Source organism: Parasteatoda tepidariorum, chromosome 10 (assembly GCF_982258835.1).
Source record: "Parasteatoda tepidariorum strain Cologne lab strain chromosome 10, Ptep-v5.0, whole genome shotgun sequence".
In the NCBI taxonomy this organism is placed as follows: Eukaryota; Metazoa; Arthropoda; class Arachnida; order Araneae; family Theridiidae; genus Parasteatoda; species Parasteatoda tepidariorum.
Window position 1 is genome coordinate 4647308 of NC_141764.1, and position 22964 is coordinate 4670271.

At 26.4% G+C, this 22964-nt stretch overlaps 1 protein-coding gene and 2 long non-coding RNA genes across 11 annotated transcripts in view; 1 reads left to right on the forward strand and 2 right to left on the reverse strand.

Annotated features, from left to right (window-relative positions):
• Positions 1-8802, reverse strand: part of LOC147802096 (uncharacterized) — a 61669-nt gene extending 52867 nt beyond the window's left edge. Inside the window, exons 1-2 of the mRNA XM_087153762.1 lie at positions 8666-8802; positions 3860-3968 (exon numbers count right to left, since the gene is read on the reverse strand). The gene's annotated coding sequence lies outside the window, so the exon portion shown is untranslated. The remainder of the gene's footprint in view (positions 1-3859; positions 3969-8665) is intronic.
• LOC147802092 (uncharacterized) overlaps positions 1-22964 on the reverse strand; it is a 408540-nt gene that overhangs the window by 262069 nt on the left and 123507 nt on the right. The window lies entirely within an intron of this gene.
• The window catches only part of LOC147802097 (uncharacterized), a 49927-nt gene continuing 38870 nt past the window's right edge, over positions 11908-22964 (forward strand). For 2 of the 9 annotated variants that reach the window (XR_015429905.1, XR_015429912.1), the window contains exons 1-3: positions 15859-15948; positions 17666-17851; positions 21838-21928. This is a non-coding gene — a long non-coding RNA (uncharacterized LOC147802097). The other 7 variants (XR_015429910.1, XR_015429911.1, XR_015429906.1 and 4 more) reach the window with 6 other exon arrangements.

The following is a 22964-nucleotide window of genomic DNA, read 5'->3' on the forward strand; positions in this document are numbered from 1 at the left end:
ATGCTTTTATAGAAACTAATAAAAAATAGCAGCATCAGCAGAAATGCAGAAGGGAATTATCAAAGCAAAAAATAAGTATACATTTAAGAATATTAAAATAATATAACAAATAAATATACCAAAACAAAAGTATTGTCTCAGAAATTTTCTAATAAATAAATAAATAACAATAATTATATAATTGATATATTTCATAGAATTATTATTAATTATTCTAAAATAAAGAATATAATAGGAAGCACCTGTGTGATGACCTGGTGAGAAAGAATAGTCTCAATGTAGCTCATGCATGTCGTAAAAGGCGACTAAAATGGGTACCCAGCGTCCGGGATATGAAAATTTACCCCGAGCTGCCTCAATTTAGGGCATACGGGTAAATGTTTATTTAAATCGAAAAAGATATACAAATCATAAAATGCACAAGATACATAAAATAAAGGGCAACAGCCCATGAACATGGCGGGCGAGTAAGATAAATATTAAGCTATAGAACAAAATAGAAATTTAAAACCTGGGAAAACCCCCAAAACAAGTAAAATTCTAAAAGTAATTTAACATTAAATGCTAAAATGAGCAATTTTAAAATCTATGGGAAATTAAAACTTGGGTGAAATAGTAAAACTTTAAATTGACGAATTATATAAGACCCAACAAATAAAAAACTAACATCGTAGTGTAGATAGATAAGATGATAAAAGCAGGTGTAAAGTTTTAAAAGTCGATAGTTAAAATCAATAAATAAAAAGTTAAAATATTGGCAGGATGGAGGGACAGTCAAAGTTCAGAAGTAATAGTTCAAGTATTATAGTTTACTTTAAGTCTAAATTGTTCTTTAGGGTCACTTTCATGATGTATTTGATAGTATTCCTGCAGGCCTGATTAGAAAAGAGTTGGTGTTCAGTATTATTATTTTGAAAGTCAGTGCCACGACGCATCTGGAATTCCGGGCAATCAAGTAATAGATGTTCAATATCCTGGAATTCACCACAGAAGTTACAGTTTGGGGATTTCCTGAAAAGGCGGTATTGATGATTACCAAACACGCCATGGGCTGTAAGAAATTGATTTAGGTAAAAATCTGCCTGCAGTCTGGTGACCCTTGGGTCTTTAAAAAATGTAAAAGTTTGACGTCCCTTAGTGTTGTTTGTCCATTCGCTTTTCCAACGTGTCATGACATATTCATTTATTATCGACTTGACCTGTACTTGGGTAAGTTAGGCAGTGAAATCCACTCGGTCGAGACTGATGGCTTCCTTGGCCGCCCGATCGGTCTCCTCATTACTCCGTGTTCCTACATGAGCTCTAGTTCAATTAGGAGTAATACCTTTATGCCATAGTTTTTTAATTTCAATTACCGTAGTGTTTTTGTGAGTTGGGTCATCTAGGGCATCAGCGTCCGGGGGTATAGCCGGGCACCTTGCCCCTGGGGATTATATCAGGGAACTGGTCCTCTAGGTTAGGGGTTGGGCATGGGGCCAACTACCCCACCCTGTACAAGACCTCCAGTTCAGAAACCTCAACAATGTGCATATACCGGCTCTATTTTACCCAGACGACTCTGCATGGGAAGGGATATCCTTGAAAATCAGAAAATCAGATGGTTGGGAAACGGCATTTTTGATGAAAAAAGGGAATGCAGAGTATATTACAGCTGGCATGACAAATTACACCATTTTGGTGTCGGTTTCATTGTGAACAAAAGACTCAGTAGGGCAGTCATTGACTTTCAGGTTACAAGCATGAGACTCTGTAAAATAAGACTGAAAGGAAGACATTACAACATAACCAAGATTTGTGCTCATGCACCGACTGAGGAGAAAGACGACGTGGAAAAGGACTTATTTTACAACCTATTGATGAAGAGCTATAATTCCTGCCCTGCACCGGACATGAAGATGGTAATTGGGGACTTCAATGGTAAGATCGGCAGGGAAAGATTTGTTACATCCCATGCTAGTGGTGAAAGCCATCACTTTGATACTAACGGAAACGGACACAGAAGTTTTAACTTTGCCGTGTCGAAAAATCTGTTCATCACAAGCACGGCATTCCCACATAAAGATATACACAAGCATACTTGGCGGTCCCCTGATGGGTTAACTCTTAACTAGATGGATCATATACTTGTGGACACGAGACACCATAGCAATGTGTTTTAGAGGAGCGAATGTCGACACGACAATGTCCTTGTGATATCCAGAGTCAGACTCCTATTACGCAAGAATTTCTATCACAGAGAAATCAGAGATTTCAAACCTGACGTTTCTAAATTAAATGATCAAAACATTCTTAAAGAATATAAAATTAAATTATCCAACTGAGTTGGTGAAGAAAAAGGGAAACCAGGCTTCACTTTTGACTGGTACCTTACCTGCCAACTTTTAATCCTTTCCATTATCATTTTTCCCAGTGGTATTAAAATGGAATTAAAACTTCAATTTTAAGCAAACAAATACGTTGTATTTGAGAAAACTTAAGTTGACAACCATGATAGTAACGCATATTAATATATGTGCTTAATTTTTGTAAGAATAGTGGTGATCAAAATCATTTAAAAATTAAGTTCATAAAAGAAAAAATAGTATATATTTACTACCACTTTAAATATAAAAATAAAATCTTCCGGAAAATCCGGAAGAGTTGGCAGGTATGTGGTACGCAATAAAGGATACCATTTAGAAATCTGTACGTGAAGCTATCCCAGATCTGGAACGACGGGCCCGAAATGAGTGATTTGACAATGATTGCTGAAAGGCCACAGAAGCCAAGAACAAAGCCTATAGATTAATGCTACAAAAGCATCGTATTCACCAGAATTTCATGCAGCAAATTGGTTCACAATAAACACACTTAAATAAAATAATTAAAAAAATATATGTAAATATAAAAATAATAATTTAAAGATAAATAATAAAATATAAAAAAAAAGTTGTGACAATCTGTTGGGAAAAAAATATAAGATTAATTCAAGTAAAAGTAAAGTATGTTAAGCAGGTATAACAGTTTGTTTTACAACTCAAGTTTTAGTAATCAGCAATAATATAATTTTTAAAATAATAAAAAAAAATCACTTAATTGAAATTTTTTTAAATAAAAAAGTATTTGAGTTGAAAAATAATATGTTTGATTAAACAGTTTGAGATAACAACTTATACACATTGAAGGAGTGTCCTTGAGTTGAATGGCAAAGGAGCAGGAATCAGCTGTGTTCAAATGCTAATATGGCAGTGATTCAAAACCTTATCTACTTGTGTATTAAGTAGACACACACATGTACTATCAAGTATTTCATCAAACATGTAAAATGATTGGCGCTTTCATACACTATGGACCGACGGGAAGCCGAAATAGATCGTGATTGAATGAATTGTGAAGACGTTGAATAGAACAATGCGAAAAGCATGCTTTTGCATTACACGTGGCGAAAATCGACATGGTAAAGAATAAAAATTTCAGTTTCAGAAAGGGGATATTAAGCACTTTTTAAAAACACCCTATGAAAAAAGCACTTTCAAGGGCGTTTATAAAACAAAAATAAGCACCTTTAAGCCCATTTTAAAAACGCTACGTGAAGGTTTGTTTATTATTTTTCTACTAAGTTTGCTTAATACTAAGTGAAGGTTTGTTTAATATTTTTCTGAAACTTGACTTGAAACAAAAAGAAATCAATAATTTGCAATGATGACAAACTTTGGAATCTATTAGTATAATAAAAGCAGAACAATGAATTTAAAAAAACACACACTTGGTCGTTATCAGAACTTAAGCTTTCATAACCATTTATAATAAGAACAAATAAGAATCAATAGTTACTGGTTATTTATTGCCCTTGTAAGTAAATAGTTAAGACTAAACATACCTTTTCTCCATAGTCTGGGTCTAACGACATCATTTCTTTAAAAGTCTGCAGCACTTTAATGCAAAGTTTTTCTTTCTCCTTCAACAATCTTTCAGTGTGACTTATAAGTCTAAACAGCAAATAAATAAACTATGTGAGAACTAATAAAATGTCAAATAACTGATAGTGCATTCATAAAAAATTTCAAATTAGTAGTAAACATTTATTGAAGGAAAATGAAAAAACAATAGCATCTGTTATAAAAATTCAATAAATCAATTAAAAGTAGTATCTTTACCATTTGCATGTACCAAATTATTTTGAAAAACATATTTCTTTAAAAATTTCTGTGAAATTTGGTACATTATACAGAGTAATTGAAATATGGAAGCACATTAAATTGAAGGAAGATTTATTTAAGCGATACAATAAATTTCCTGCCCTTAACTTAAAACAATTTATTTTTTAACATAGGCTTGCTATAAGTATGTTATAAATTTTATTACTCTGTAACTTAAATTCAATTCTATGATAACTGCAAAAATCTTTTTCCTAATATGTTACCCTTGTATTCAAGAAAAGTAGGGTAATCTTTCTGCTGGTAGTAAAAAGAAATAATGAATATTATGCAGAAAATAATTTTGAAAGGTAAGCGTCAGTCTTTCAAAAATAGTCTAATTTAGTCTAGTGTGTGCTTATTTTAGTACTATAACAAAGTATCTAAATTTATTATATTGATATTGAGATTTGTTAATAGCACAGAAACTGTTATTTTTTAAAACTCTTTCTGATTTTTGCATTGCTAATGATTTATTTTATGTTATTCTCATGTTTGTGAATATATAAATTTAATAAATTTTTCACAGAAGTAAAAATTCTGTAGTGAACCTATCATGAAAATTAAAATAAGCTATTCTCTAATGTAACAGTTCATACAAATAATAATATTTAAAAGAGAACTGTTTAAATAGTTCTTCATACCGGAGAAAAAAACTCGACATTGTTTACGCGAAGGAAGCAAAATATGAAAGGGCAATTAGTTAAATTTTCTATCCAACTACAAATGACTAAATCATCTTGCTAAACATATAAAAAATTTAATAAGACTAATTAATGTAAGAAAGAAAACTAAGATGCAAAAGTGGCATATGACTCAAGAAGTAATGTGTGTGCCTGAGCCATTTTTGAGATATTTAAAAAAAAAAATACTTTAATTATTGGTAGGAGAATTTGTATTTAAATATATATATATATATATATATATATATATATATATATATATATATATATATATATATATATATATATATATATATATTACTAAGTACTGAAATGTAATTTATACTATTTTGAAATAAAAAAAGTATAATACGATGAATTAAACATAAACAATGATGCTATAAAGAAAATTAATATTACTGAAAACAAAGATGTATTGATGCAATTAGACAAGTCATGAAGAAAATTATACTTTTTTCAAAGAACTCAAAATTTATGGCACCACATATAAAGGTCTAAATCTACCTTGCAAGTAGATTTTAGACTTTTAATTGCTTTTTCGTATTAATTTGCATTAATAACTAAACCTTTAAAAGTCTGACGAAAAAGAAAGCACAAAGAATGATATTTTTTAAAAAAAAAGATAAACTAACTTTCGAAGAATTTAATGTACATTTTTTGTTTTTAAACTTAGTGAATGATTCCAAAATTGAACCATTTTATAATAAAATGCTAAACAAAGTCATAATTTATCCTTTTAAGTAGCCATAATTATACAAATTATTACAATATACTAATGACCAAGCCTAGTTGTATAATTTTAAACCATGAATTTTAAAAGGAAGCAAATATATTGTAATATATATTCTTTTAATAAGAAAATATATATTCTTTTAATTGGCATTACTTCTTGTTTCCTTCTTAAAGTAAAAATTTTCAAAACATTTTTCTTTAAACTCAAAATATTGTTTTCAATTAAAAAATAAGGATAAAATAACAAGTATGCTCGAATATTTATATTCAAGCAATATAAATAGAAAACAAGACATTAAAAAGTGTAATACATATCAGTTACATTTAATTTTAAGTTAAAAACATATTTAAATGAATTATTACATATTTTAACAATTGCAAATATATTTTAATAAAAGTTACAGTGATTAAGAAATACTTTCACTAAGAAACTTTAAATTTAAAAAAAACTATAAAATTTCATTAATGAATTGATAAGTATAATTGATAAGTGATTGAATTCCATCTCGGTGGCAACCAGAATTTATAATCTTTTATATAGGTTTCCTTTTATAAATATGAATATAACTGTTTACAAACATTAATATTTAGTATAAAGATATTTCAGATAATAATTAATAAAATATTTATTTATTTTTTATTTTATTTCCAATGGCAAATTAAAAAACAATTGAACATCAAAAAGATAACAATAAATCTAGAAATAAAAGCGAGCAATCCAGTAGCTATTTTACAATACCTAGACATTTTAATAGCTGCAGACGCTTTAAAATAGCTGCAGCAGCTTTGGAAGTTAAAAGTGTGCATAGATATTTTGACTTCACTGAGCACTACGTTTATATACTTTATTAGTTTATTTCTTTATATAGAAGCTCCCCTGATTTTGATGTACTTTAATTTAGGACAAAGTAAGCATATGCCAAACATTTAAATTGTTTAACTAAATAAAAATTATCCAATTAAAATTATACATTTAGTTAGTATTTGAATACGGACTTATAAGTTTAGAAGTCTAACAAAAAGTTTTTATAATTAAAATTTAGGGTTAGTCAATTTTCAAATAAACTTTTCTTTTGAGGGTCGATATTTTTTGCAAAATAAGCTTATTTTACTAGTAAAATACATGGTTATTATAATTTTATGTTGGAATATTTTCTTACTATTTCATTTATAATGATATGAATGATTATCTTAACTTGAAAAATAATAAACTGCACTGGAGAAAAAATAAATTAAAACATAGGAAAACAGAATATGTCATACAATACTGGTTTTATAGTGGGCAAAGGAAAAATTAAAGAAAAAATAAGGACATTTTTCAGAACAGCAGACATATGCCAGACTACTTTTCAAAAAGACAAAGGGCAAACTAAAAAAACATAAAATTTGTTCTAATGAAATATATAAGCAAATAATTTATTGATTTGTTAAACAATTAATTTGATTTTCTGTGTTTTATGCTTGCTTTAAAATTAAAAGCTTTTCCTGATATTTCAGAAACAATAAAACTCCGAGTTAATGCCTCATATCAAACAGGTAAAATTCAAACATATACAGCAGACAACTAAGATTATTCTCATCAAGAATCATATAACAGTATCAGTAGAATAAATAGAAATAATCATTTAAATGGTAACCAAAAACCAAACACAAATTTAAAAAAAAACTGAAAGGCAAAGTGAAAAAAAAACAATTCAGCAACTTCAATCTCATGTTTTTCTTAAAACAAAACTATTTAAGACAATAAAACAAAAGTTTACAAGAAAGCGATGATGCAAATCAAGTTTGTTATGGGGAATGATGGACTGAAAGAAAATATTAGTGAGGAAACTATGTTTTGTGCCTCTTATTGAAATCAAGGCATTTGAGTTTGGATAGGCATTTATAAAACAGTATCGGAAAAAGTGCATGAAGCTAGTGTGATCGTATGGAATTGCATGAGCACAAATGAAGATGATTTTATTTTCTAACTAGCCTCACAGTATACATTAAAATATTTTAAGATCTCGCTTAACACAAAATTGCAATGCCAATGTAGCCAGTTATTACCAATTTCCCAAATCTTACCCAAATTTATGATTATTAAAGAAAAACTTGGTTTTTGTAATCTACTTGGTTTTTGTAAATGTTAAACTAAAGACGTTTTTGGTTGAGAAATGCATATTACCTTTTCGCAAGAGTACGTAGAAAATCTGCCACAAAATTAATTGTATTTAAATGAGGCTGTATAAGTTAGTGATATAGAACAAGTAATTAAAGAACTAAAACATATGTACAAATAAATCTGTTTTCTGAGTTATTACTTAATTAACAGAAAAATTGTTAAATTGTGCATAAGAATTTTGAAAAATTCATTAAATGCTTTAATGAAAAAATGTATACTAAAAATAAACAATATTAAACAACGAGAAATAAGTTTCATTTCTTTGAGAATTCATAATTTATATCATTAAAACTAAACAATTTTATTTATGTAAATGTTAATATAACTGAAAAAATGCTTTGTATGAATAAATTTTTTTCTTCAAATGTGTGATACATATTTTGTAAGTTGCATCACAAGAAAAGAAAGTTATTTTGATATTAGTAACTATATTAAATTTAACAAAATTTATTTATAATTAGCATAACACATTTAAATTTCTTTCTTACCAGAAGAGATTGATTGATTGAATGTAGAAGTTTTATGGCACAAGATTTCTTACCAGAAGAGATTCAGAATATCAAAATTGTACAATGTTAAGAGAAATTTAGCAGAGTTTAAAATGAAGATCTAATTTTGCTCGTTTTTCAGGTACCGACAGAAAAAAAAAACTAATTAGCTTAAAAAAACTATATTTTCTCAAAGCATAAGTGCATTTTTGTTTTCATAATTTTTATTGAAATTTCAATCAATATCTTTTGTTTTCCTTTTTGTATCAAAAGAATTTAGAATATTTGTATAAATGTTTAAGTTATAATTTTAACTACTTTAAGATCTAAATGTTGTAAATAAAATTATATATAATTATTAATAATACAATTTTCCAAAAGCAATTGAATTAATTTAAAAAAAAAATTATTATTAAATCGTACTTAATAAGAAGGTCACTCAAGTCATTCTGCACATCACCTAGGTTATCTGTGGAACAATTGACATCTAAAGTGTATATGTGATACAGAAATTTACAAATTTCATACTATTTAGAACCTACTGCAGAGGTATTCAAAGCATTTTTCACTCTCTCCCAGGTTGTTTCATGATTACTCAAGTTGATCAAGGTTTTCCAGCAGTTGAATTATTGCATGAAGCAACACAGTGAAGATGAGTCCTACAAGTAATTAATATTATGATAAAAATATTGATAAGTATAATGTTTTTTTTTGTAGTGTTTTCTGCATTAAAGATGTTTTAATGTAAATGTATACAATTGTGTACTCCCAATGAAACTTATATAATTTGTAATATATATTTTGAATTTTTTTTATGTTCCATATTTTACTTAGTTATATAATTTACTAGCTTGATTCACTGCAAGTTTACAAGGTTAATGAAAAGTTTCACAGGGCAATAAACATGATATTAAATAACTAAATATTCAAACAAATGTAACACAGTTAAAAAATGCCATTGATTTTTTTGTTTGCAGTGTTCACACCCATCTCTTAAAAGTATTATGAAAAATTAAAAAAAAAACAAAAAAAAATTTTTAATATTTTTTTTGAGCAATAGTCTAAGTTTTTTTAGTAAAGTTTTGTTAATTTAAAAGTAAATGAACTGAAACTTTAATGGGCAATATTTTACCCTATTTTCTTGTAAAACATGCATAATTGATATAACTTTTCACAATAGGCATTTTTGTGTGCGTAGCTGTAAAGCTTTATACTTTCGATCTGACTTGAAAATAAGCAAGGCAGGATTAACCATTACGCAAACTAAGCACGAGCCTAAGATACCAGAGGATAGGGGGGCACCACAAAGCCTAACTAAATGTTCGCAATACATAATTTTTTTTTTCAAAACATAGCTTATAAATTTAATAGTTTGAGCTTCCATGTAAAGAGTAGGGCTTCAATTGTTTTTCTAGTTAACAAGCATTTCTAAGTGCAAAATTTTTCATTACAAAAGAAAAAAAAAACGAAAGATGTTAGATATAAAAAATTCTTGTTTTTATAATGAAATTAGGTAGTGAATTCCTATGCATTAAAATCTCTATCCACTTATCAATTACAATGATTTTATAACATACTGCTACGATTCATGTTTACAGAATATGTAAAATGTACAGAATATGTAATATGCAAACTAACCAACAATATTTTCTCCTTTTAAAAGTTTACTTGCAATGCATAATTAAATTTTTATAATTTTAATATTTAAAATAATTAATATTTCAATAGGCTATTGAAATTATAGTATAGATAATTTTTCCTTATTTTAACAAAGTTGTTTCTTGTAAATAAAAATTAAAAGGAACTGATAAAACTAAATTTTTTGACTCTAAAAATTATTATGACATTTTTACCAAAATATATTTCATGAAAAGAAAAATAATAAATTTTAAAATCCTATGTGAATGCACAAAAAAATATATTGAACTAAAACATTATTCTACATTATTTTTGAAGGCATGCTGTAATACTGAATAGCCTATATTGTTTCAGGTAGTAGCTAAACCCTTCAAATAATTATCAATAATTATTGTTAATAATTATTATTTATCGGTCAATATTGATGCCTCAATCAATATAAGTGTAGAGTACAATTTTCCAAAAATATTATTATACTTTCTTAATAAAAATTTTATTAAACTTAAATGTAAAAATAAAATTACTAATATTAAAAATTATATAATTTTTTTTAACATTTTAAGCAATCTATTACACAATACTCAAAAATTAAAAAAACAAATATCAAATTTCTGTATCAAAATAAATTTCCTTCTATGACTTTATAATTGAAATAATTATTTGACTTAAAATAAAATTTTAAGTAACAATACACAAATTTTATTTCGATTTGTTTTATCAATTTGCCTTTGAATGCCGAAAAGAATATGCAAAATATTCAGTATATAAAATTTTAGTCAGCAAAGTAGATTATTAGGTTTGTTTAAGATAATTGTTGGTTTATAAATTACAGTTGGTTTAATAATTTTTAAATTGTACAGCTGAGGGTTCATTTTTTCACAGTTAAAATATATTAAAAATCCCTTAAGAACAACAATGCAACAGGGAAGACTAGATATGTACTAGCTGTGTATAGAAGCTGATCTATTGCGACAAATTCACTTCCAAGATATTAAAAAAGACTTTGCGACAAAAAGAAGCAGGAAAAAACTATTTAGATATACATAGTGTAAAGCAAAAGAAATATCTTACCCGACACTTTTACTTTCTTTTACGAAATATTTTTTCTAACGTTAGAGAATGCCATGAATAATCTCTATAATGGTTCATTAGATTTTTTTCATATAAGTATTAGTATTAATTTATGACTTCAAAACATATTTTCCCACTTTATTTTATACAAAGAATTTCGGAATATATATCATCAGTTAGCTATTATAGAACACACTGTGCGAATCTAAATTGTTTTAAGTGCCAGTGAAACTTAAATAAAAAAAAATGTCTTTATTTTTTAAAAATTTTCTTAATTTCATTTTGAATGGAAAATGTTTTCACGAAACTTGTAATTAGCAATTATGAATAATTTTTTATATTATTTTAATTTTTTTGTTTTAATTTAAATAAATATTTCCTTTTAAAAAAAATCTTGTTTTTATATTTTGAATTAACTTGCGATTTAATAGTGGACATATTTTTAATTGCAAGATCGGGGCACCAAATTATTTTCAGTGCTTAGGGCCTCAAGAGGTCTTCATCGGGCCCTGAAAATAAGCAAAGTTGAATTCTCAATGAAGTATAAAATTTAAAATATTACCTATAATTAAAATAAAATGTAAAAAGAAGAAAAAAAACATTTTAAAGTTATACTAAGATGGAATTTTCAGTCAAGTCGAAAAACATAATAATTTATCCATTACGTTCAAATTGAACAATCAATTATGAATTTAAGAAATTATGAAGCTAAAAAAGATTTCCGAATGAACGATCAGTCTCAATTATAAGTGAATTAAAGTTAAAGCAATAAGTTCCAACTTAACTGAATGAATAATTGTTAATATTTAATATGTTTACAGAAACCGAAAAAATACTAATTACAATAAACACATTAATGAAAAAAGTAACATTCAGCAAAAGTAAACATTTATTATTAATTCCATTTATTTTCCAGCTTACCTCTGGAAAAGGAAGAATCGCTTATCCTCCAATCTTTATATTATATCCAAATTCAACAAAGAAGTCATCAATGTGGCCAGTGAGATTTTTTCATCATTAGCAGCCCTTGGATTAGAGACCTGAAAGTAAAAAAAATATTAAATTAAAAATAAGACATGAAACAAAACAAAGAGAACATGACTGACACAAATGCCAAAAAACCAATTTCTTAAATGTTACAAAACACCAAATACACATGCATGATTCAAATTGATTAAAGAAGAAAAACCTATAGATCAAATTTTTAGAAATATCTAAAATATTATAAAAATGTGCATTTTTAAAAAGAATCAGTAAAAATAATAAATTAAATATATAAGAAAATACATTTTATATCACTTATTTTTATGCAAATATTCAATAGAAATTAGGTTTTGAAAAACACTAGCTTAATTCTTTTGCTTAAACACTGAATGTTTCAATACAGAATTCATTAAAAATCTCAATTTTCAAAATTTACTCAATTTCAAAATTTACCACCCTCAAATTCATTCCCATTCAATTTTCAAAATAAATTTAAAAAATAATAATCCTGTTAGGATTTTTCAATGACTTTGAAGGACCTACTACCTACTCAGTGGCAGTCAGTATGCTAAAATACATGTCAACAAGAACATTGAAGCATATATTAATTGTATCAATTTTACATTGTTTAATAGTTCTCGCAATTTTTTAATATGTGTTGTTCTCATCTACCAATGCAAATGATTTGACAGTTGCATTGTGGTTTAATTAAGTTTGAAGATTAACAAAAAATCTCTAATTGACATTAGCATACATGCAAACTGTTAAAGACTGGAACCAGTTGGACTTTTCATTAAAAATTTATGAAGCATATTAGAATTTAAAAACTAATATTTAGCATATCTGTTTTAATTTTAAAAACATAATACCTCAGAATATCAGTAAAGTATTTTGGACATAATAAAATTCTTTGTAGTACAATATTTAGACAGATAACAAACTTAAGATTTACAAAACTATAGTTTCCTTAAAATAGGTCATAAATTGCAAAATGTGATTGCTTAAATTTTTAGATTATAATAATTCACTATGCCTGGTCTTTTAAAGCATTCATATATAAATTGTGATATTTTGCCTATAAATAAAATGACATGAAACATAAAGCAAGCCTTACAAATCACGTAAATTATGTACAACATATGACTTGCAAATTGAAATGCAATGTATGTTCTGTAAATTGAAGCATACATTAATTGCAATAATATTAGCAATTAATGATAAAGTTTGAAAAATGCACAAAGTAATAAGTCATAAATAGCAAAGAAAGATTAATAAATCACCAAAACAAGAACTTTGTCAGATGATTCTTTGATTACTTTAATGTCAAACACAATGCGTAATTTCCTAATGATTTTTACCAGATTATGCAAAAATTGATGCATAATCTGGTAATCATTGCTATCCAAAAGGAGATTCATAAATCACTTTGATGAAAATTACCAACAGTAATTTTTAAATCCCTTTAATACTATTAGCGATAGGCAATTTTTAAATCCTTCTAACCTGAATCTCAGTGTGTGATTCGTAAATCACTTGAACAAGAATTGTGATTCGGAAAACACTTAATAGCACGTAATACTTGGCATGATTCAGGAAGCCTTTCAATGCAGACTCTGATGAGTTATTTACAAATCACCATAATGAGACACATAATTTGTAAATCACTTTCATGTGAAAAATTTTATATTCACAGAATATTTACCTAAGAGGGATAAAAATATAATGTATAAAACTGAACATAAAACGATAAAAAGGTGAAATGGAGTTAAAGCAGTGATTACATTTACACTTCGAGAAAAAAACACCACATACCGAGCGGCAATTATAAAGCTATGCCCAGAAATGAAAATTGCTTGCTAAAAATACTAGCTTACTAAATATCAAAGTGAAAAATAATCTGGCAAGAAAAAGCCAAAGGGAAAAATTATGTATTCCTCTTTGACCTTCAAGAATTTACTCATTGTAGCATTTTGAAAATTATGTTGGTGCAAATTTTTTTACCATTTCATACTTGATAGCTATATACATAAAATACTTCACAAATAACCAGATTTTCCAAATTGGATTAAAATTCAATTTTCACAGATTAGCAAATAAAATAAAAAGTTTCAAAAACCAAACATTTATTGATTATTGCAATTACATAAATTTTCAGGCTTGTGTGCTCAAAATAGGCTTATAAACCTTTGTCAATAGAAAAGGTCAAAGATAGCACCAAGTAGTACCACCTCCAAAAACTCCCGTGTTGGGATTTCACCACACATTTTAAAATTAGTGCATGCTATGCTAAAGTGACCACACGTCCGATTTTGGCGGGACAGTCCCGTGTCCCTCCGATTTTTAAAAATGCCCTGCTTTTTAGAAAATATCTGCATTTTTTATTTTAAATGTACTGTAAAAATATATTCCTATTATTTATTAAGTATTATGGTGAATATAAAGAAATAAAAAATACATAAAAAACACATAAAATGCATGCAGAGTAAACTAAATTACGCAATGTACCAAGTTAGATTTACTCAGTGGTGGGCAATCATTGTCTTTACGTCTTGGCTTAATTCAGATAAGTGCGGACAGCTGCTAGACAGTGCGGTTTGCTGTTTTCAATTTGACGTTCGGTTTGACTCATTATTTGATTGACAAAGGTTGAGCAATAGTCGCCACAAAGTCACGGTCAATAATGTAAAATTTAATACTCTTTTTTACACTTTGCAATAATTTTTTTATTTATTTCTAGTATTTACCCACAAAATAAAAGATGAGTAAAAAAAGAGGATGCAAATTTAATGAAGAGCTAAGCAGAGAATTTCCATTTATTAAAAGTACCAAAATAGACTATATGGTACGGTGTGATAAACGCAATGTTGAATTTTTGGTCTCCCAAGGTGGAAAAAACGATATTACTAAACAACTAGCAACAAAGAGGCACAAAAGACTTTTTAATAATGCTGCTTCCTCATCTAAAATGGAACAGTTTTTTCGCAGTGCTAGCTTTAGCAACACAGAAAAACAGCTAGCATTACCGGAAGGGCTATTTGCTTTCCGCACCATAAACCACATTAAAAATTTCAGATCAATGGATTGTACGTTGCAAGTGATCAAAACATTATACGACAAAAAATATGCATGTGCAAGGACAAAAACCGAAGCAATTATTTGTAATGTTTTTTCACCATATTCGCTTTCACAATTGAAGAAAGAATTAGAAAAATGCGCAGTTATATCCATATATTCTGATGCTTCCAACCACAAAGATTAAAAATTATTTCCCACAGGTGTTAGATTTTTTGATCCAGGAACAGGAATTAAAATTAGAATATTAGATTTTGTTTCATTGCCTGATGAAACTTCACGGATAATTTTTAATTTAATAAGTACTATTTTAAAAGAGAATAATTTAAACAATAAAATTATTGCCCATTGTGCTGATAACACTAATGTAAATTTTGGTGGAAAAGCTAGAAGAGGCATCAATAATGTTTTTACGAAACTTAACGAACATTTGAACCAAAAAAATATTGGAGTAGGTTGTGCAGCGCACATTCTATACCTATACTATTCAAACAACACCTGACTTACTTCCAGTTGATGCTGAAAATATTTTTGCAAACATTTATTCGTATTTTTATATATATATTGTGCGTGTTAAAAGTTTGACTAAATTGTAATTCTCATTTCATCCCATTTGTCCCGCTTTGTCTCAATAAAAATGTGGTCACTTTATGTTATGCATAGAGAAACAGCTTTAGGATCCATGTCCTCGCTTAGAATAAAGTTATTTATTCTTGTTTCTGCTCCTTTTTGAGAAGTTATTTGAAAAGTTTTTTGTACGCTTTTATCTAACCTCGTATAAACTCTGAATTCTAATTAAGCTGAAAACGTCACAGAAAACAAGTAAGCTAAAAGCGTGAAAATATTTTCGTACAATCTTTCGAAACTGACTTTAAAGCCAATAATTTGTTTTTACCACTTTTGAAGTATCTTATAAAATTTATTGTAAAAAATTTATTCAGGTAGAAATTGTTATTACAAAAGATTATAAAACTGAATGAATAAGAAAGTGCTCAACATTCAAGAACCTTGTTCTTCTGTTTATTTATAATACTTAATTTTGTTAATCTGAAATGCTCTAATGTTTATAAACATTATTATTTCTCAAAATTCCGACTGTTATTTTTTAAATGAAATATGATCTTTAATTCTCCAGTTTGTTAATTTGAATTTAATTATCCAGTATGTTAATTTGAATTAGTAATTATCCAGTATGTTAATTTGAATTTAAAAGTAGTTATATTTGTAAATAATGATAAATATAATTCATATTGTTTATTATATTTACTTTTAATTATTACACTTATCATTTTAAAACAATTTTTACCTCTTGATTTTTTTTTCTCCACTTGTATTAAGAATACAAATAATGCATATCTTGAAAGCAAGAAGTAATTAATCAACAGCTGAATGTTTAGATATTCAACAAAACTATATAGTATTCAGCAAAATGAAATTCGCAAGTATTTGGATAAACTAAATTTTCAGCATAGTAAATGAATAGGCTGAATATACTGTAAATCGACACTAATTACTCTGTGTATTTAACAGAAAGCACTTAAATTTGTATTGTCTTATGTTAAAAAGATTATTAAGAAGATTTAAAAGAATATTAAAAAGATTTTTCTTTACAAGATGTCTAATGTACAAAACTGCTAATGTTTATCTTTAAATATGTCTAATTTTTAGTATAATCTATACTATACACTAAATTTGGTTATAAATAAATTTTTTAATAATATCACTGCAGATTTTCAATAACACATGAAAATGAATACATAATATTACAAAAGATGTGAGCTTTCAAAAGTACAAGATTTTGGTTACTATTCAAAATATAAGTGTTTCTTCAAAATTTTAAATTTATTTTTTCTAGAACATATTTAGAAACACTATCCTTTATAAAAAATATATAAATTTTATGTATTAATTAAATTTCGCATATGAATATAGGTTTTTGACATTTTTGACAGTGAGGTTTTTGATGTGACGGTTTAAACCATGGTTTAAACCGTCAAAAACTGTCACATGTCAAAAACCTGCCAACCGTGCTAGAGAGTGAAAATGTTGAACATCCTTGAAGTATTTTTGGATACTGAAGATTACAAATATGAAAGAATTGATATTGGTATCACTGGTAGTCAAAAGCAAAAAGCTATCAGCTGACCTGATGGTTAGTTATTAATTAAACTACCCTTCTATTTTTCGAATTTATGTTGTTGCATGTGGTTAACTGAAATCATTGCTTTTTTATAATCATGTTTTTTGTAAAAATAAAAAAAAAAATTCCTTTTAACTGTCAATTTTTCTAAAGTATAAAAGTCAATAAAAAAAACTAAACTTATATTATTTTTTTTATTTTCCTTTTGAAAAGACAGCTAGTTTTTTAAAGTGGCCATTAAAAATTTCTCGCATTTTCACCAGATATTAACGTAATTTTGTTAACTGAAATACATTAATAAATTAAAAATAAATGTTCATTAAGCATTTTATTCTTTTCTAGTAAAAGTTCATAAAATTTTAATAAATACTTGTGAAAAATACAAACAAACATTTATATGCATCTTAAAAGTTTTCTAATTTTTAATTTCCATAAGCTTTTAGTGTATAAATAATAGTTAGTGTACCTCTGCAAGTGTATAAATAATTATTTTAAGTAAAATCACATTTATTCGATAGGAACCTGAAACAAAAGTTGAATCTGTTGCTTTGGATACTCATCATTATGAGCAACAAGAAGATATGGCCAGAGCTTTGGAATGAAGCACGAAAGATCATAAACAAATCAACCTGTGTACATACAAGATGATTCAACCAAGCAAGCTACCATGCCTGACTACAATTCTGTCTTCACTGTTTCATCTGGTAAGTAAAATTTTTGCTGATAATAAGTGTAATATTTTTAACTTATTGTATTAATCTATATATAATTAAAACATTTTAATTTTAGTGGAAAACATTTATAAATAAGAATTTTTCAAAGTACTTTTTTTTTCAAGAAATAAAAATATTTTTTCTTCATTAAGAAGGATATACAGTGGAACCCCGATCTTACTATGTCCGTTTCATACGTTATCCCGCTTCTTGCGTCATTTTCTGCTGATCCGTGAAAATTGCCTATACCGATAATGTTAAAAAATCCCCGATTTTTAGTTAACCCTTTTATGAAAATCCCGCTTGATGCGTTCTTCTACCAACAGATCAAATTAATTTTTTTTATTCTACAACTCTCTCACAAACTTTTTTCTATAAACTTTTTTTTTTAAACTTTTTACGTTTCTAGTTTTTTGAACAAGAAAAACTTGCTTTTCAGCTGTATGGAGCAATTCTTGCATTCTTTCTGTTCCATTTGTCAATAGGGGGGTGAGTAACAAGCATAAAAACTACAAAGCATAAAAACTCTAAAACAATTTTTACTTGCAAATGTAAATCAAGAAGCAAATTTGCAAAAAAATTTTAGTATTGAACGAGTTGTATATGAAATTGTCGCTAAAAACAAAGAGGAAGTGAAGATTACTAATCTTTTCCATTAATTTAACTGGTAGGTGTCAATTTTTAAAAATATGCATAAATTTTTCTTAAATCCCGATTTTACGTTATTCCGCTTCGAGCGTTTTTTATCGCTAGTCCCACCGTAAACGTAAAATCAGGGTTTCACTGTATATTGTCCTAAATTCTTATGAATCAAAAAATTGTGCAAAGTTATTTTAATTGGTAATCACATTTTTTTTATTTATGTTTTTTAATATTCCAAAAAAATCAGTTATCAGTTTTATTACTAATTCAATGGTATATATATTTATTTTTAAAGTCTTACAAAATTATATGCATTTAAGGCACAATTAGTTTTTCTTACATTGTCAATAGTTAATTCATTATTAACTTTGAAGAAAAATTCAATTATTACAATATACATATAAATTATTAAAATCACAATTTTTTAATTTTCTTTATTTGAGAGTGGTTATGGTTTAATAGCCCTTAAATTCACATTTCTGATTATAATTCCCAATATTTGTGACTTAAAAAATAACACCTAAAGGAGAAGAGATTTGCCTGAAATGTATTTTTTAAATGCAAAAGTTTATTTAGGTGTTAAGTAATTTTTTTAAAGAATTGATCATACAAATCTGTTTCGGAATATGAATACTACACAATTCTTTATTTAATCCGTATTCAGTTGTGAATTGATGATCTGAAAAATAAATGAATAATAAATAACTGAATAATAAATGTCCAATGTGTTAAATTGGCTGTAATTTTTTTTTAATTTCTACTTCTCTAATACTAATAAATTAATAGAAATATAGCTTAATATTAGTATGATTTTCAAAGGGATATAAATTATATGCTAACATTAATGTTTTAACATTTCTATATATTAAGTTTAAACGAGATCATGAAGTTTGTACTCCAACAGAACAAAACTGCTCTGCAAAACTCTAAACAATGATTTATATATTTTATTATGTAAATAACATAATAATTTTTTTAATATTTAGTATTGTCATTTAATTCCTAATCTTTTAGAGAGTTATTAATTTATAATTCTTACAAGAATGAAGAAAGCATATTATTATTTTTTACTTATTGATTTTCATTTTTAAAAAAAATTTTATTATAAATTAAATGCTGAACTTAAGTTTGATTAGGACATAAAAAAGTGAAATTGCTTACAACAAAAGCATTAAAAAAATGATAATTAATTGAAATTAATTTTATTTGCATTAATATCTTTTACTCCTAATTGGTATAGAATAAAATATAAGTATAGAATAATACTTAATAAATTTAGCTTAATAAAGTTTATCTTCTTTAATTTTTTGTTTTATGAATAATTTTATAAATAAATTTGAACGTGGAATTTATAGTTTTAGTTTTATCTTTTATATTAAATTTACAAATTCAATGTTAATGAACAAAACCTGTTTAAAAACTTAGTGTCAACTAGTTTCATAAATTTTAATTTTATTCTCTGTGATAATTAAGGATTTCTTCCATTTCATCCAGTTTATTCCATTGCATTCTGAATGTGCAAAAATAGTGTCTTATCCCTGTTAGGATGCAAAGTATGTCATTTATAAAAGTTTAACCCTATTCTAAATTTAAAAATTACAGAAATGTTTCAAGCAAATTTAAGAGGAAATCATTATGCCGGACTTATAGCTTTCTACTTTACACTGTAGCATATAAATTAGTACAAGAAAAAATGCATCCTAATACATTAACATGTTAACTTTATTCATTTAGTTTTTAAAATTACTTACTAATAATTATATTTTCTATTATGAGACAACATGAATTTTAACTGAAGGCAAGTAAACAACTATGTTGACATTAGCATGACTCTGAAATTTTGTACAACTTTTTTATTTCAATAAAATGAAATACATTCAATGACTATACTCTTATGAATGGACACAGAGGAACAAAATTACATTAATTTTTATTTGGTATAAAATAACATAATTTATAAGTATTTCTATGTAAAGTTATTTTTAAAAAGAAATTTTTTTTGAAACATTTGTGCCAGATTCTTACAGATTTTCTAAAGTTATTTTTCTATTTTTACTGCACTTTTTCTTCCTACTTGAGGAGAATGCTTCGCAAAGAAAAAGAAGGAAAAAAAAAACTACTCTCAAGAATTTACAATAGTTAGTTAAAAGCATTTACATTAAAAAGTATTTACATAATTGAAAAATAACTTTCAATATTCCCTTTCTTGTATGTTTCAAAATTTATGATAACTACTGAAATCAAACAAAAAAAATTATCAATTAATAAAGAATGGTGTCAAGTGCTTACAGTATAAATTTTTAAATCCTTTGTCATTTATTAATTTATTTTTGTAACATACTAGTCCAGATAGTTGTAACTTAGGTACTGGTTTTCAGTTTTACTGCAGAAATGTTTCATTTACTACTTCCTTTAACTACCCTACATTACCTTTTATATTTTTAACATCTCATTATGTAATCACTTTTTAAATGTTATAGTTATATGTTGATCAATTATCCGTTGTTAAAAGTTTAAAATTAGGCTATGATTAATTTTACTTAGTATAAGATTCTTCTAACCTATTTCTTATAACTGGAATAATAAAAGTACGATCAGTATTGTTGCAAGTAAGGTGTCAGCATTTTAAAGTGCATATTTATCAACTAGCTATAATTTAATAAAATTTCAAGCCATATCTGTTAAATACGATACTGCAGATAAGATACTCTAAAATTTGTATTTCAAAATTAGTTCCCCATAAGTTATGTTTTCTTACATTATTTAGATTTTGTAATTTTTTCAAGAACATAAATATTTAATAAACATACAATGAAATTCATCAACTAGCTTAAATAATTAAGTAATTTCAAGCGAGATCTGTATATTGTAAAATTTCTATTTCAAAATTTGTTGCTTATGAGTTATATTTTCCTACATTATTTAGATTTTATATTTTCTTCCCTAACACAACAATTAAAATGCATAGTTGGTTACTAAATTTTCTGCACATAAAATAGTCTTAACTTCTTTTTTAAGTGTATTTTTTCAATCGTCTCCTGTTTTGTAACAAAAACTCCTGTATTTTACAACTGTTTCCTGTTTACCCGTATATTCAGTAAGTTTCTTTGTATTTGTTAAAGAAATGTTTAAAAAAAAAATATTTTTCCATAAAATATCTATTGATGGCGAAAATAAAATTAAAAAATCTTTAATTTATATATTTTTGCTTATTATTTTAAAATATAAGCAAAAAAAATCTTCTTTAGATTAAGATTTATATACATATTTTTTACTTAGCATAATGTAAGTGCTTATATTATTTCCAATTTTGAATTTCTCTTTTTGACTTACAGGATTATGCATAATGCACCAAAACTTTACTTGTAGTCTAAAAAATGTCACTAGTAAAATCTCCATTATTTTTTTTTCCTCCAATGTTGACAGGTATGTGGATGCATTTATTTGTTGGTCTTCTTTATATTGATAAATTAAGAAGATAAGTCATTATCTAGACATCTTATGTTATTTAGCCTGTTTACACATTTGAGCTGGTCAATAAAAAAAATTTTGCTACACAAAACACATTGTAAAATACAAATAATATTATTATAATGTGTTGTGTGAGAGTCAAGTATCTTAAATCTCATCACCATCAAAACAGAATGGGGAAAAAAGACAAGACAGTTTTCTGAAATGCATAGCTTTAGTGTTTTTATTGTGAATAAAAACATTATTCAGTGCTAATATGCTGGAATTAATGGTTACTCAATAATATGTTATCACAGTAATAACGACCTCACTTTTGTATTTTACTTTTAATTAAGAATCATAATTAGGAAAATAACAGTTACGAACAAGATGATTAGATATAGAAATTTAATAGAACAATGTTACTGTTAGTTTTTTCAAAGTTAAATATAAAACTGCAAGTTCACTGGAAACATCATACTTATTTTGCTGCTAATGACCATTGGCACTCTTAACAGCAATAAATTTATATATATTTCTTACTATGTTTATTTATTAATTCAAAATATTTTTGGGAATGTGTAGTGTAATGAAAAATAAAATTTTCCTTTATTTAAATACAGAGTGCATAGCGTTTTTAAAAAATGCTTGAAGGTGCTTATTTTTTATTTATGTTTTTTAAAAGCTCTTAAAGGTGCTTTTTATATTCGGGATTTGATTCTATAGTGTTTAATTCTATCTTTCAAAAAGAGATTTTTTCTTTGCCGTGGCGATTGGGGTTTTAAATTACAAAAAAAGCATGATCTTCACAATTTTCTCTGCCATATTTATCAGAAACTAGTTATTTTATCATGTTTATGTTAAGTTCTTAACAATGTTATTGAATTATATTGATTTTATGTTTATAAATTAAGAACTTTAAACAAAGAAAAAAATTATTTTTATTACTGCACAGATCCTAATTATGATTTTTTTATAGTGATTAAAAATAATTTTGAGTGCTTGAAAAGTA